At 36.3% G+C, this 15,446-nt stretch overlaps 1 pseudogene; it reads right to left on the bottom strand.

Moving 5' to 3' along the window:
* Positions 1-4,905: 4,905 nt before the first annotated feature.
* Positions 4,906-5,468, bottom strand: LOC121496616 (annotated as a pseudogene).
* Positions 5,469-15,446: the final 9,978 nt, after the last annotated feature.

Raw genomic sequence — 15,446 nt, 5'->3', positions numbered from 1 at the left:
GAAATACATATGGCTAGATAAGAGTGGAAATTGCCTAAAACCTAAGGTTTAGGTATAAATAATTTATAAAGAATTCAAATAATTGAACTTGGAATAGAATTGATTTGAGACTCTTCTACAAAGAATACTTTTCTAATCCCTTGAAGATTTAAGGGGTAATAGGAAATTCAGTAGGCAGTTTGCATGAACAGGTTACACTGTATAGATTACAGATAAAAAAACTGGATTCTGGGATCCCTGGGTGGCTCAGCAGTTTAGCGCCTGCCTTCGGCTCAGGGCGTGATCCTGGAGTCTCGGGATCGAGTTCTGCATCGGGCTATCTGCATGGAGCCTGCTTCTGTCTCTGCCTCTCTCTCTCTGTCTCTCATGAATAAATAAATTTAAAAATCTTAAAAAAACAACACAACAACTGGATTCTTGGGGTTCCTGGGTCGCTGAGCGGTTGAGCACCTGCCCCTGGCTCAGGGTGTGATCCTGGGGTCCAGGACTGAGTCCCACATTGGGCTCCCTGCATGAAGCGAGCTTCTCCTTCTGTCTGTATCTCTGCCTCTCTCTGTGTCTTTCATGAATAAATAAATAAACCTTAAATCTGATTCCTGGTATTTTAAAGATGTTAGATTTAATAATTTTATATGTAAATAGTTCCTTGGCTAAAACTTCAGATGATATTGTATATTTCTATAGAACCGGTGGTAGCTGGGATGCCATTTTAAATCTATAAATATTTTTAACTCTGAGGTAAGGAATTAAATATGTGTATTGGCCATTTTGTTTCACTATTTTATAGTAACTATGTAAAATGATCTATTAATGCAAAGTATGCCTCCTATTGTTCTCTGGGGACATTTTGAAATAACTATTAACTTTAGTAAAGAGGTTTTGGACTGAGAAGGGACATGCTACATTTAGGATTGTACATAGTTATGTATTGTTCAGGCAGAATGCTGTCTTTAGTATTTTCTCCTTATGAGGGAGAAGAATGTTTCTTTTCTCCATGTGGATTTAGATTATATTTTTCTCTAAAGAGCTGCGTGCTCTGTTTGTTCTTGTTTGAAGATTCATTGACGAAAGATATGAAGTGGTGTTCTAGATGACTTCAGAAAGAAATTGTACTAGACTGAGGGAGTTAAAAGTCCAACCTGTACTATGCCAGGAATGACCTGCACACTTCATTCTACATAGGTCAGTAACCAAGATGTTGTGTGATGTAGTAATGTTGGAATACTATGTTCAGATGTGACTGTACTTTTGGGGTCACTAAAGAGTCTATGTATGCATCCTAGTTTCCTTGAGTGGACTTCAAATTCTCATAGTCTACGATCTCATTGAGGCAAATACAGGGCCTAAAATGGGGACCCCACTTTGGTTCGGTTATTGAGACCTGATTTTTTTTTTAAGATTTTATTTATTTATTCATGAGAGACACAGAGAGAAGCAGAGACACAGGCAGAGGGGGGAAGCAGGCTCCACGCAGGGAGCCCGATGCGGGACTTGATCTGGGGCCGGGATCACACCCTGAGCCAAAGGCAGACGCTCAATCGTTGAGCCACCCAGGCATCCCAAGACCTGATTTTGACATTAGCTTTTCTTTAAAGGCACTCTCATTGGTTGGGTTAAGCTAGTCCCTTTCACAAAGAGGCAAGATTGATATTGAAAGACAAGACAGTGTTCTAAATTTCCAAATATGAAGGCACCTTCTCAAGGAGGATTGGCTAGAGCCTTTGAGCTCTGAGAATAGCCATGAATACTGTGATTTGTAAATTACTGTGTTGTAATTCTCTCATATAAACTAATTCAAGCTTAGAAAACCTCTCTTCAAAAACTACAAACTGTTTTCTTCTGTGTTGGAAAAACTAAGTGAAGGGTAAGTGCTATGCCTGGAAATAATGATAAAATGCAGGCAATAACAAATCTCCATTTCAGACTCCCCTACTTCATCCTAGGACAGTGTGCCAGGAATAGATTGTCCTAGAATGGTGGGTAGTTTAAGAACTGCCAAAGGTTATTCTGAGAGGTAAGAGCATAGAGAATATCAGTAAAGATCCAAAAATATGCCAGAATCAAGACACAGAATAATGCAAAAAACCCCATGAGATGCAGCCATTTCTGATGACTCATTAGGAAATACTAAGGGTGTTATGGTGGCCATAAAAATGCTGCCGTAAGAGTATCCCATTCAGACAGCCTGCTGCAGAGTATAGTTGACTGACAGCCCAGCTGCTCTCATCTAGGTCCACCACTGAGTTTATACCAAAGCTGTGATTCTCCCAAGATGTCAGCTATCATCTGGGCACAGTAAAGGGACTAGTGCCAGAACAATTTTGGTGATGCACAGCTCATCTAATAGATTACTTTAGCTTCATAACACCTCATTCGTCTGATCAAAAGTTTTCTAAAATGGAGCAGCAGTCTGTGACTCTTCTCATCTCATCCTTCCTCTCCGCCTCCTTCTTTTTTAAAAATTTAAATTCAATTAGCCAACATAGTACATCATTAGTTTCAGATGTAGTTTTCAATAATAGATCAGTTGCTTATAACACCCGGTGCTCATCACATCACATGCCCTCCTTAATGCCCATCACCCATTTACTGCATCCCTCCACCCATGTCCCCTTCAGCAACCCTCAGTTTGTTTCCAAGAGTTAAGAGTCTCTCATGGTTTGTCCCCCTCCCTGATTTTTTCCCATTCAGTTTTCCCTCCTTTCTATAATGGTCTTCCACATTCTTTCTTATATTCCACATAAGAGTAAAACCATATGATAATTGTCTTTCTCCAGTTGATTTATTTCACTTAGCATAATACCCCTAGTTCCATCCATGTTGAAGCAAATGGTGAGTATTCATCCTTTCTGATGGCTGAGTAATATTCCATTGTGTGTGTGCGTATGTATATGTGTATATATATATATCATACCTTCTTTATCCATTCATCTGTCTAAGGACATTGAGGCTCCTTCCACAGTTTGGCTATTGTAGACATTGGGGTGCAGGTGCCCTTTCATTTCACTACATCAGTATCTTTGGGGTAAATACCCAGTAGTGCAATTGGTGGGGTATAGAGCTGCTATTTTTAACTTTTTGAGGACCTCCATCCTGTTTTCCAGAGTGGCTGCACCAGCTTGCATTCTCTTCAAACCGTCACTAATATTTGCTGTTTCCTGTATTATTAATTTTAGCTATTCTAACTGGTATAAAGTGATATGTTATGTTGTGGTTTTTATTCGTATCTCCCTGATGCCCAGTGATGTGGAACATTTTTCATGTGTCTGTTGGTCATTTATATGACTTTTTGGAGATATGTCTGTTCATATCTTCTGCCCATTTCTTGGCTGGATTTTTTGCTTTTGGGCTGTTGAGTTTGATAAGTTCTTTATAGATCTTGGATACTAGCCCTTTATCTGGTGTATCATTTGCAAATATCTTCTCCCATTCTGTAGGTTGTCTTTTAGTTTTGTTCACTATTTCCTTCACTGTGCAGAAGCTTTTTATCTTGATGAAGTCCCAATAGTTTATTTTTGCTTTTGTTTCCTTTGCCTTTTAAAGATATATTTTGTAAGAAGTTGCTGTGGTCGAGGTCAAAAAGGTTGCTGCCTTTGTTCTTCTCTAGGATTTTGATGGATTCCTGTCTTACTTTTAGGTCTTTCATCCATTTTGAATGTGTCTTTGTGTATGGTGTAAGAGAATGGTCTAGTTTCATTCTTCTGCATGTGGCTGTCCAATTTTCCCAGCACCATTTATTGAAGAGATGGTCTTCTTTTTTCCATTGGGTATTCTATCCTGCTTTGTTGAAGATTAGTTGACCAGTTGAGGGCCCATTTCTGGGTTCTCTATTCTGTTCCCTTGATTTATGTGTCTGTTATTGTGCCAATCCCACACTGTCTTGATGATCAAGATACTACTATGAAGGTTGTAGACTCAAATGCTGATAATGGTTATTCAAAATTAAATTTATGGAATACCCATAAAATAGGCTGACTTGGAACCTGTAGACAGTTTTAAAAAAACCAACTCTATAACAGTAACTTTTTGAAGACATAGAATTCTGTTGTTTTCATGTAAATTCGGAGTTTTAAAATCACCTCCCTTTAGAGGTTTCAGTTGTCACATGGCTATAAACCAAAGACCCAAATAATTTCAAATGATCACAGATACCATTTAGGTAAAAATTCCCATGTGTCAGTACTTTTTTTTTTTTTTTTTTTTTTAGATTTTATTTTTATTTATTCATGAGAGACGCACACAGAGGCAGAGGGAGAAGCAGGCTCCATGTAGGGAACCTGACATGGGACTTGATCCTGGGTCTCCAAGATCACACCCTGGGCAAAAGGCAGCGCTAAACCACTGAGCCACCCGGGATGCCCTTGTGTCAGTATTTTTGATACAAGAGAGCTTTGTTCTTATCTCCTGGAGTCGAAGAATGATTCTCATGGACAATAGAAAATGAGTAAGGGAATAGGAGTTTATTAAGTGAAGATATAGAGGAAGCTCTCAGAAGTGAGAGGACATGTAGGGTTAGTCTTTTATTGAGAGCCTACTCAGGGAACCTAAATCCTTTTAACTATCCATTGATATCACCATTGAAGACTAGTGAAAATATCTTTAATGGCTTACTTCCTTTTTAGAATCTGATGATTTTTTTCTTGGTCACAAATAGCTGATACAACAAGACACCTTCCCCCCCCCCCCCCCCACACACACCAAGGGCAGGGTGGTCTGGCTTGCTCCTTTATCTCTGGTTTCCTTACATCTCAGCATTTTTGGGATTTTTGTGAGCCTGCTTCCATGGCCCCCTGCCTAGCCCCATTTGTCCCTAACTCACTTTTAATGTTGTGTACATCAAATTATAGTAAAAAGATGACTATAAACAACATGCAGCTCCTCTATTTTAATGAATAACACAACAGATTACAGTGAACCAAGTTTACATTCCACCATTTAGTGTAGTTCTCCCATTAGTTCACTTTGTGATGTGCATTAAGAGTATCTTCAAATCCAATAGTCTCATCATTACATCTCAAAATATCCAGGGAAAGGTTTGAGCTTGGAAGAAATGGAAGATGCTAAACCTACTGCACTATCTTGAATTCCATTTGTAATTTTAGTGGAGCAAACAGACCTTGGATGTTTCTTAGTGTGGAAAATTCATTTTATCTGAGCTGGAAATTTTTTTTTGATAATTCAAGAGGGTGACTGGGCAGTAATTGATTTTTTTTTTTTTTCACACAAGGAAGACATTTTCAAAGAAGATCATGACTTTCAAAGGTCTACTTGCTGAAAGTTCAGTAACTGGAATGCTGTCCTTTAGCTAAGATCCCAGTCCTCTGGCATTCATCTTCATTTGCTCTGTGAACCTCCTCTCTCTTTTTATAGAGGTCAAAATAGCCTGAAGGCTTTGCCTATGTACTTCTCCCTTCCCTTTCACCTTCACAAGTGCTAATTCCTTGGTAAGGTCTTCTCAAAGGACTAAAACTCACACAGTGAGTGTGTGATTTAGCATAAATGGCAGATATGAGCTGAGACCAATTGTAATTTTAGTATTCTTATGAATGTGATGTAATTGAGCTTGGACATTTTAGTTACATATGTAAGTGTGTGCTAAGCGTATCAAATTGAAAAGTCACCTAAAAAAGAATTTGAGCTACTTCAAGCTGCAAGTAATTAGGAAGAGGTTGTGGGATATTATGATTTATAGTAAGGTAAATATTTGGTCTTCATCTCCATTTCTGGCAAAAAGCTCCTAAAACCTTTGGAATTTCCAAAGAGATAGGAACCATAGAGATGCCTTTTGTTATGTTAACAAAGTGATTCTGGGAGACACCTAAGGGTGCGGGCTGGTTGCCAGAACCTACCATATGATTAAAGGGTTGGCAATTTCAGTCACCATTTTCCCACCTCCTGAGAAGGGAGGAGGATTGCAGGTTGAATCAATGGCCAGTAGCCAAATATTTAATCAATTTTGCCTAGGTAATAAAACCTCCATAAAACAAAAAATAATTGCTTTCATTGAGCTTCTGGGCTGGTGAACACATGGAGATTGAGAGAGAGTAGTGCGCTTAGGAAGAGTATGGAAGCTCCACGCTCTTTCCCTATACCTTGCTCCATGCATTCTCTTCCATCTGGCTATTCCTGAGTTATATTGTTTTACAATAAACTGGCAATCAAATAAAATGTTCTCCTGAGTTATGTAAGCCACTCTGGTAAATTAATCAAATCCAAGGAGAGGATCATTGGAACCTCTGTCTATAGCTTGTTGGTCAGAAGTACACATAACAAGCTGGACTTGCAACTGTTATCTGAAGTTGAAAGGTGTGGGATCAGTCTTAAAGGACTGAAACCTGTGGGGTCTAATACTATGTTTAAGTAGATAGTGTCAGAGCTAAGTTACATTGTAAGACACCCAGCTAGTGGTATGGGAGGTAAAAACCCCACACACTGGAATTAGAATCACAATTATTGCTTGTTAATGAATTCATAAGTGTGGGTAGAACAAGAAAGGTAATGCTGAAATAAAAACAAGGACTGAGATGCAAAGAAAAAAATGTACTTGCCAAAAGCCTGGGAAGAAGGATTGACATAAGAAAGGCATTAGATACAGAGTATGAGAATAAAGAGGTATAGAAAAATAGCTCCAAGATATGCAGCATAGCAAGAAAATGAAGAGGAAAAAAATCTGGGATATAGATGCAAAAATACAGATTCCAGAAAAAATAAATAAAAATAAAAATTCTTGGTAGGGTACATATAGTATAAGCCTAAAAGCTGTCTTCAGCTTGTTTGTTCATTTAAGAATATAGACAATGAAACTGAAGGATTGGATGATAAATCACTTGAGGCAGGATTTCTAAGGAAATCTAAGGATGTAGATCAAACAAGACAAAGCTAGGATTGAATCTAATATGAAGAAAATAGAAAGAATGAAGTGTTATTACATGTGATCTCTGATTCATCTTTCTCTGAACTACGGTTTCTTATCAGTGAAAGAAAAGTGTTAAGGAATTATTGCTATTAGAGACTTTACATTAGATTGATACATCATGGAGAGTATCATTCAAATCTTTAAATATTTGCTGATATCAAACAATGTAAAAAAATCAATAATTACGTGTATACCCTTAGAATAGCAATCACATATTTTTATATATAAATGGATTGCCCTATACAAAAGTACTGATATTTAACTAGACCCTGCTTTTTAAATATTTTTCTTCAATAGTAGAGATAGACTTGTATAGTCCATTAACAAATTTTCCCAAGGTTCACTTTTCTACCAGAGGCCCTATTCGAATGCCAGGTGGTCAGAATCAAAGAGTTGCGAATTGACCTCTACAAAGATTTAGCTCAGTCAATGGGAAAATCAGAAGAAAAAGTAGCCATTTAAGCATAGAATAGAAAGAAAAATGTTAGCTTGGTTTTAACTGGTTTGACTCAATTTAGTTACTTAAAACTAACCAACAAATAATACCAATTGCCAACTCTCCCATCTCCACTTTCCAAGAAGTAGAATAAAGAGCTTTCTCTTTATTTCCAATAATAAGTAGGTCAAGTTGTCTCACATTACAATTGGTGGTTGTTTCCTTTAGTGTAAAAATGAAATACTACTAATTCGTAATTTACAAGGTTGTATTGAAGAAAAAAATGAGTCATCATATTCAACAACACACCTAATATATACTTAGCATCTTGAATTCTCAGCTTAGTCACTTTTAACTCATTTTGAGTTCAACTATTGGGTACTGTTAATAAACATTATTTTAAGAAGAAAGTAAAGAAGGTTGATATCTAGGGAAAGGTGTAAAGGTTGTACCCAATGAAAAGGCATAGAAGATAAGAAATCTAAATCAGTATTACAAATATAGGAGAAGGGAACATATAATCAAATAAATCGAAAGAAGACCTTTGAGAAGAACGCATGTTTTGTGAAGAAAAATGTAGTTTCAGGCAGCCCAGGTGGCTCAGCGGTTTAGCGCCGCCTTCAGCCCAGGGTGTGATCCTGGAGACCTGGGATCGAGTCCCATGTCGGGCTCCCTGCATGAAGCCTGCTTCTCCCTCTGCCTGTGTCTCTGCCATTCTCTCACTCTCTGTCTCATGAATAAATAAATAAAATCTTTAAAAAAAAAAGGTAGTTTCATAAATATATGTGAATTGAAAAGACAGGAAAGGGAGATTACAAATCCCTTAAGAGAGACTGAAATAAATTTAATGACAAAAGAGGTAAATGCAGGAAGAAAAATGATTGACTTATCTGTGTAAGTGCTCATTGGTGTTGTAAGTGGTCATTGAGAGTATATGACCACTGGTCCGCCCATGAGCTGGACCTGGGGCATAGGAGGCTCCTTCCCTTGCTCCCCTGTCCCTATGAGTGTGCATTCTGCATATGTTTCCTTGCTCCCAGAAGCTGTCCCAACAACATAGCCTTGAGATGTGATGTGGTTTTGAGACCATCTGGATGGTAAATGTGACTGAACCCAGTAAAAGCCTTTATATAAACTTAAGGTTTGGTAAGTGGTGTGGAGATCGATTTGTTTTGTAGTCATTCAAGACAAGCCTTGTATATAATATCCTTTGCTTATTAAACCTCTCACTAACCAATCTGGAGTGATCTATTTATTCCTTTTGGTCTCTCCCTGCCATCCATGTACAGGGTTTTGTTTTGTTTGTTTTGTTTTGTTTAGATTACACTTGGGAAATTCTCAAGGAAGTTGCAAACAAACAATGGGGAAGAGCTTGAGGTTGCAGTAGAAAGTAAAGTTTTCTACAGGGAGATGGCAAAGTCCTAAAACCAAAAGAGCTAGAAAATAATTTATATAGGTAATGTTTCATAACAAATCCTATAGTACCTTTATAATGTTTTATTGGGACAGAATTTTATTGAAATGATTTCAAGTGTTAAATCCCCTACAAATGGATAGATTAGGAAAAATAATGGAAATTCGGAAAAATAACTGGTTTGACTCTGAAAATAATGCATTTTATGCATATACTTACATTACACACTATGATAGGTATAAGGTTCTGTAAAACAAAAAGAATAGAATGGCTAAATACATTATAGAGTTTATATGATGTATTTTGCCAACACAATGATGCTTATAAAAGTCATTAGTAATGCATATGATATTAAATAAAAGGAAATTGAATATATAGAGTTAAAATTGGGGAAAATAAGTTAAGTTAAAAAAGACTAAGAAAATCCATAGCAAAATGTTGTAAGTAATTATCTCTGGATATTGAGGCTATGGATTATTTTTATATTCTTTTCACTTTTTTAATTTTCTAAAATTATTACATACTTTTTATATACCTATAGATGTTAATTATAAATCTACATTTTATAAATAAGTACATGTACACAAGGCTTTAAAAAGCAACTAGCTCTATAAGGCTTATTATTAAAAACAGCATTCCCTCCACCTTTTTCTCCTCCACCTTTTTTGCTTTCCCAAGGCAGCCACTTGCAAATCTTTTAACTGTTCCTTCTAATATTTACTTCCATTTTCTAAATAACTGCCATTTATTTTTAAGAGATTATTTTTTGACTTATTTGTGTGGAAAACAGATTTGCTTTTCTCTGTCTCTGCCCCAACACCCACATCAGTATTTTCTCCCTTTAGCTTCCCAGTACATTTATCTCATATTTAAGTTAAATTAATATTTCATGTTAATTCATAGTGAAGACATATAGTGTAATATGACTTTTATTTTCTTCCTTGTGCAAGTTGTTTTCCTTGTGGTTTAATAATTGCTTCTTTTTTGTTGTTTTCGTAAGAACCTCCTCTCAAACTGTTAGAAGTATAAAGGTCCTCTCAGTGGGTTTAAATAGATCAACAAAGGCCTTGGTTCAAGCTCCTTAGAAGTAGAGCTTGAGAAAGAGATTTGGATGCATTTAATTTATTAAATAAGCACATTCAGGAGAGGAGGAGTAAGAAAAGTGCTGGTCTGGGACAATCAATAAACAAGGATAATAATCTTTCAATTGGGGTCTAGCTTTCATCTGATCCTGAGGGGAAAGCTAAGGCGGTGTTTCCTTTGACCAGTTTCTGGCACTGAGAAGCAGGGAGCTAAGGAGTATACCTCCAGGGCATGGTGGCTTCCTTTCTGCCAAGGACGGTTCCCCAGAGCAGGGGATAGATGGGTGTATTTCGCATCCATCAGCTGGAGAATGATTTCTACTGCCCAACAAAATGGATTGGGGAAGGGTGCAACAGATCCAGTATAAGTAATCTCAGTTTTTTGTTCCTTTGTTCCTTTCTCTGTCTCCTGTCTATCTGTCTCTCTCTGTGTGTCTTGGGGACATTTTTCCTGGGTGCCCATATATAAGGATGAATAGTTTTTTTCTCTTGAAATGGCCTGGTTCTCTAGAGAGTAAATGAGTCTGGTGCCTGAGGCATACATATAGGATTTATCTTCAGCATTTTTGGAGCCAAAGAAGGGGGAATGATCTGTCTCCTCATATGTCGTAGCACATAGGCTTTCATGTCTGAAAGCCACTCTTCTGCTACAGTGTGTGTGATCTTATTAAGCTCAGCCCTCTGTCAAGGAAGCAAAGAGGCAATAAAAGGGTAGAAACTCTGGGAGATTAATTGTTCTTAAATAAACTTTCAATAAATGCTGCTGGTTTCAGTCCCTCATCAATATGTCTACCTTGAAGGATAACTGGTTTCCCCTGTACCTGAACCACTCTAAGGTTCCATGACACAAAAAGTTTTGCTTTTTCATCCCTTCCTCCTGACTGCTGCTGGCTTAACATTTCATTCTTCCTGGGTGCTTAGCAAATTGTAATGTTCTGCTTTCCAGCTATAAAAATTCTCTTTACGTCCTATTTGTAGCCATTTTTTTTCTTCAGTTTTCTTTGTCTTTTGGGGTTTATTCCTTCCTCCATATTACTCTCATAATGGTTGATTTTAGGAGATAAACTCCCTAAATTCAATCACCATGTTAAACCAAAATAAACTGTAACAAAATAATTTTTAATGCACTTGATTTTACCTATGTTAACAGAAATTATAAGACAAATAAGTAGTTAATTGTTATGAAAATCTGCAGAATATTAAGAGGAAAAACAAAAATTCAATAAAATAAATATACCTTTCTTTAGCAAAGAGAGCATGAACATGAATAAATATTTGAATTTATGGGGAAAATAACCATAATCTGCATAATAGATTGTGTTGGGCATAGACGGTGCACTGATCCTGTATGAAATCCAGGTTAGTATTGTGTCTCAGAAGTAACATTCTTTGTGGGGATCTGGGATGACACTTTGGATTCTTAAATTCTCAGCATATGAGATTCTATAATACTCTGCAAGTAGAGTCTACACTTCTCTTTTTAGTCCGTATATAAGTAAGATTTTGGTCTTTTGTTCTCAAAATAAAATTTTCTGTAGTGGATCTTTACTATAAAATATGCCCAAACAAAAAGAAAATTCTCCTTCTCTGGAGAATAACTCAGCCAAGGAAATTCCATTTTTATGAAGAAGTATACTTTCCCTGGAGAGAAATCTTTATTGGCTTGGACTCTAAAAACAGAGTTCCTGCTAGAGTATTGACAAGGGAACATCACAATGATCCTGGATTATTTAATTCTGATATGAATAAAATTTGTTACTAATTTACTCAAGTAATTAAAATATTGCTTTATAGGGTACTTTACATATCTTATAATATTATCCCATCATTTGTTAATTTTATTCTTACTATAGTTACAAGAACTCTTAACAGGTGGTTTTATTCATTTGTAACAGATAAAGTAACTGTTGAGTGAATTGGCAAGTATACTACAGCTATTTAAGCAGCAGGTAAAGTGTCAAATTGACATCCTGTGAACTGACTCCTATGTTCTTTTAACTATGCAGTTCTGGCTCTCTTTTATATGCTCTGCACTCATAGACACCTTCTATGCTTTGTTCTGAGATTTTCTTATGATCTAAAAGGAATATTTGTTGCTTTGTAACTACTATAAGGGTGGCATTATTCCCAAATTGCATTATCATCTTGGCAGAGAATCACCTCTCTGTCATTCATTGAATCTGTGCTTTCTTTTGGTTAGTCTCTATTTGCAACTAAAGTGCAATTTACTATTCATGTTTCCATTCAATCTGAACTTTAGCCTTCTTCTTGGTTTTTGTTTGTTTGTTTTCAGGTGTGTGCACATACCTCTGCAATATTCATTCTTGGTTTTGTACTGTTTCTTCTTCTGCTATCTCATTTTTTATAAATGCCTTTACACCTTGCTACCCTCAAGCCTCTTTGGGTTAAGAGAAGTTACTATAATCCATCCAAGAGAAGACCCCTTGTTCACAAGGTAGCAGTTTGGACAGTTGGACCACTGAGCAATGGTTAGAGGTCAAAGGAAATGTATAACTTAAGCATAGGATATACTTCCTTTAGAGGAGGGATTATCTACCTTAGAAATAAAGCCCACAGGTATTCTTGTAAGTTATACTTAATCCTTCCTTATAACAATATGGTCTCTAAGAGCTATGGAGAAAGAGCAATATGACTCCAAAGTTGCTGCTAAATAGGTTGTATGGGTGGCTTACTTGCATATTTTAGAAATAAATTTTCCAGGACCCATAGCACCAAAATTATTCCATACACAATCCCACCTAGGCAATTGTACAATTTCTAACAATATAAATATATCACTCCATCCTGAAAGAATATTTCCTCTATGGTACTGAAAAATTATATATTTTAAGCGAAGGAGAGAATGGATTCATTGGTGAATTCAGTATTTTCAACATAGTGTTCAAAAGAATTGCAAAAATGACATCAAGGAGTTACTGTTGTCCACAAAAATAACATTTTCCAGAGTGGCGAGGTTCACTTCTTGATTACTATGGGGCTATCCTAAGCTTACCTGAATCCTACCATGCAGTTTGTGCTCCAAATGCCCTAGCTGAAACTAGGGTGGAATTCATTAAGGCCAAGGACTTTACATCCAACAGGAAGAACAAGTTTTGGGCTGGCAAAATGTTCCAGATTACCTGATACTGAGAAGTGAGTAAACATATTGACAAGTGATGATGCAGCTAAGATGCATTTTTCACTTAAGTGACTATTATGGAGAAATAAGCACATGGGATTAGAATGGAATGAAGTCAACAATGAACCAGAAACACTGAGAAGGTAGGTACACTGAACCCCACGAGTTATGGAAGGTCAGGTGGAAACAAGTTTCTCACTGGAGATGAGATGTGGGTGAATAAAATAGAGAAGTTTTTGTAAAATGAAGAGATAACAAGTTAGGTAGTGAGGTTATATGACAATCTGGTAACTGCCATGAGGAGTTGAGTAAGTAGAGATGAGGTAGGATAAGAAATAGCCTTTGTCAAACAAAGGGTTCCTTACCTTGGCATCCTAGAGTCATAGACTTAGCCTCACTGTACCCAAAAAGAAGTTCCTCTGGAGTCAGTGAGTACTTTCAAAGACCTCTACCATTATGTCCTTTGGTGAAAAGATAATAGAAGGAAAACTGTATGTTTACTTGGAAGTAATGATAGCCCCTGGTATATCTGACACAATTTGGGTTATTGCTCCCTTATTTTAATCTAGATTGATAGAGTGGGAATGATAAAAATAAAATAGAATGAACCTTTGTTCATATTATGGTCAATGTCAATCTTGAGTTTAGTGTTTATTATGAACCAAAACAATAAGCATTTAAAAAAATCTACATGTTTTTTTAAAATCTTCGATTTCCCTGTGCCAAATAAAATACAAGCTTTATAAATACTTGTTTTTATTAAATAATGAAGACTTTATTCTTGTGAGGATAAACATTTTAATGAGCTAATTTTAATGGTAATATATCCATACATTTCACTTTTTTGTTTTATTGTTTACGTCAAACATTTAAAATCAGCCTCAGGCTAATTGTGGACATTACCCCACTGTTTTATATTGCCTTGACTGGGAGTAATTCATTTCATAAAATACCATTTACCCTCTCTGTTTCTTAGTTTCCTCAGGTGTAAAATGATAACATTTGATGACATGATAGCTAAGACATTTTCTAAACTATTTTCCATTCTATGTACATTAAGTTCATGCTATTCCTAATGCATACATAATTCCTTCATTGCATAAATATTCTCCTCTCTCAGAATGGAATTGTTTTATATTTATATGTTCTTTATCCCTATACATTAGATATTTATAAACTTGAAGATTCTTTGCCATGCTCATGTTACTACAACAATATTTTCTTTTGTTCTCTGATGCACTAATTCCAGAGTGGCTATCCTCTTCTTTGCTTCTTTTCTATAGCACTTAGGTCCCTCATGATTAGATTGAAGTGAATTTCTTTATCTGTCAGTGGCTTATTTAGGTCTCAGGACAGATAGTCCATTTTTACAATTTATTTTTTTCCCCCATTCCATTTGTACAATTTACTCCCTTACTGCAAGGACTGAAATGATACTCTGCATTTTCTGTTGATTTTCATGGAGGCTTGGCCCATTATGCCTGATGGACTTCTAAAATAACTTACTGAATCCTATGAAATTACTTGTGTCTGTTTTTTGGAAATGTGAAAACTTCTTTACCCAAGTGATGTGATCCTTTTCTTTGTGTTTTTGCTCTTTTTCCTCCCAACACACAAGGCAACTTGTCTTTGCCACAGTAATTCTGTTTCTCATTTTTTATCTTCTGCTGAATTCTCAAGAAAGAAGTCTTGGTAGAATTGAGAAATAGTGCTTTATTTGTTTCTTGACATTCTTCCCTTTTCTTTGCATTCATTAGCACAGACCCTTGTTAGAATGAGTTTATGTGGAAGTTTACCTTGAGAATGTTGTTTAACAGTCATATCTTTTCTCTGAGAATACATAGAAATACAGTAGGACTGTTTTAAAATGCTGGAGCTGAGAAAATAGCTGATAGTTGTGCACTCACCAGCTTATATCACCTTCCACTGTAACTTGAAGAAGCACTATTTGAACGATGGCTTTTTGACTTGTATAGGTTCTATTATAATACCTAGAAAGAACTGGAGAGAGAATGGAAACAATTTAAAGAAGGCTTACAAAATTAGAATTTTCCTGGGTCTTTGATCCCTTCTTCTGGACCATGTCTATGCATTCAATGTAAAAATAGAACAGTTCAGTCAAATCCACAGAATAGCAGATTATATTCTTAGACCATTTTGCATTCTATTGTTTTGTCCATGGGCATTCTCATAGCTTTAATGATTATATTCTCTTAGCCATGAATATTATGATAACAAGGAACAACAGCTAACTCAAGTGATATAGAAACAAACAAACAAAAACAAAGAAGCAGCTCATGAAAATCACTGCAAGAAGGTTACCCGGACTTCGAAAGAACTGCAACACCAATAGGTGTCAATTCTATGTCTTTCAAGAGCTTCTTATTTGGATTCTGTTTACTCCATTTCCCTCTCCTGCAGTCTATATTTTTACAGCTATCTGTCAATAGCCTCTCAGG

Source organism: Vulpes lagopus, chromosome 8, assembly GCF_018345385.1.
Source record: "Vulpes lagopus strain Blue_001 chromosome 8, ASM1834538v1, whole genome shotgun sequence".
Classification (NCBI taxonomy): domain Eukaryota; kingdom Metazoa; phylum Chordata; class Mammalia; order Carnivora; family Canidae; genus Vulpes; species Vulpes lagopus.
The sequence above is the reverse complement of the archived record's forward strand: the minus strand, read 5'-3'. Positions and strand labels throughout refer to the sequence as shown.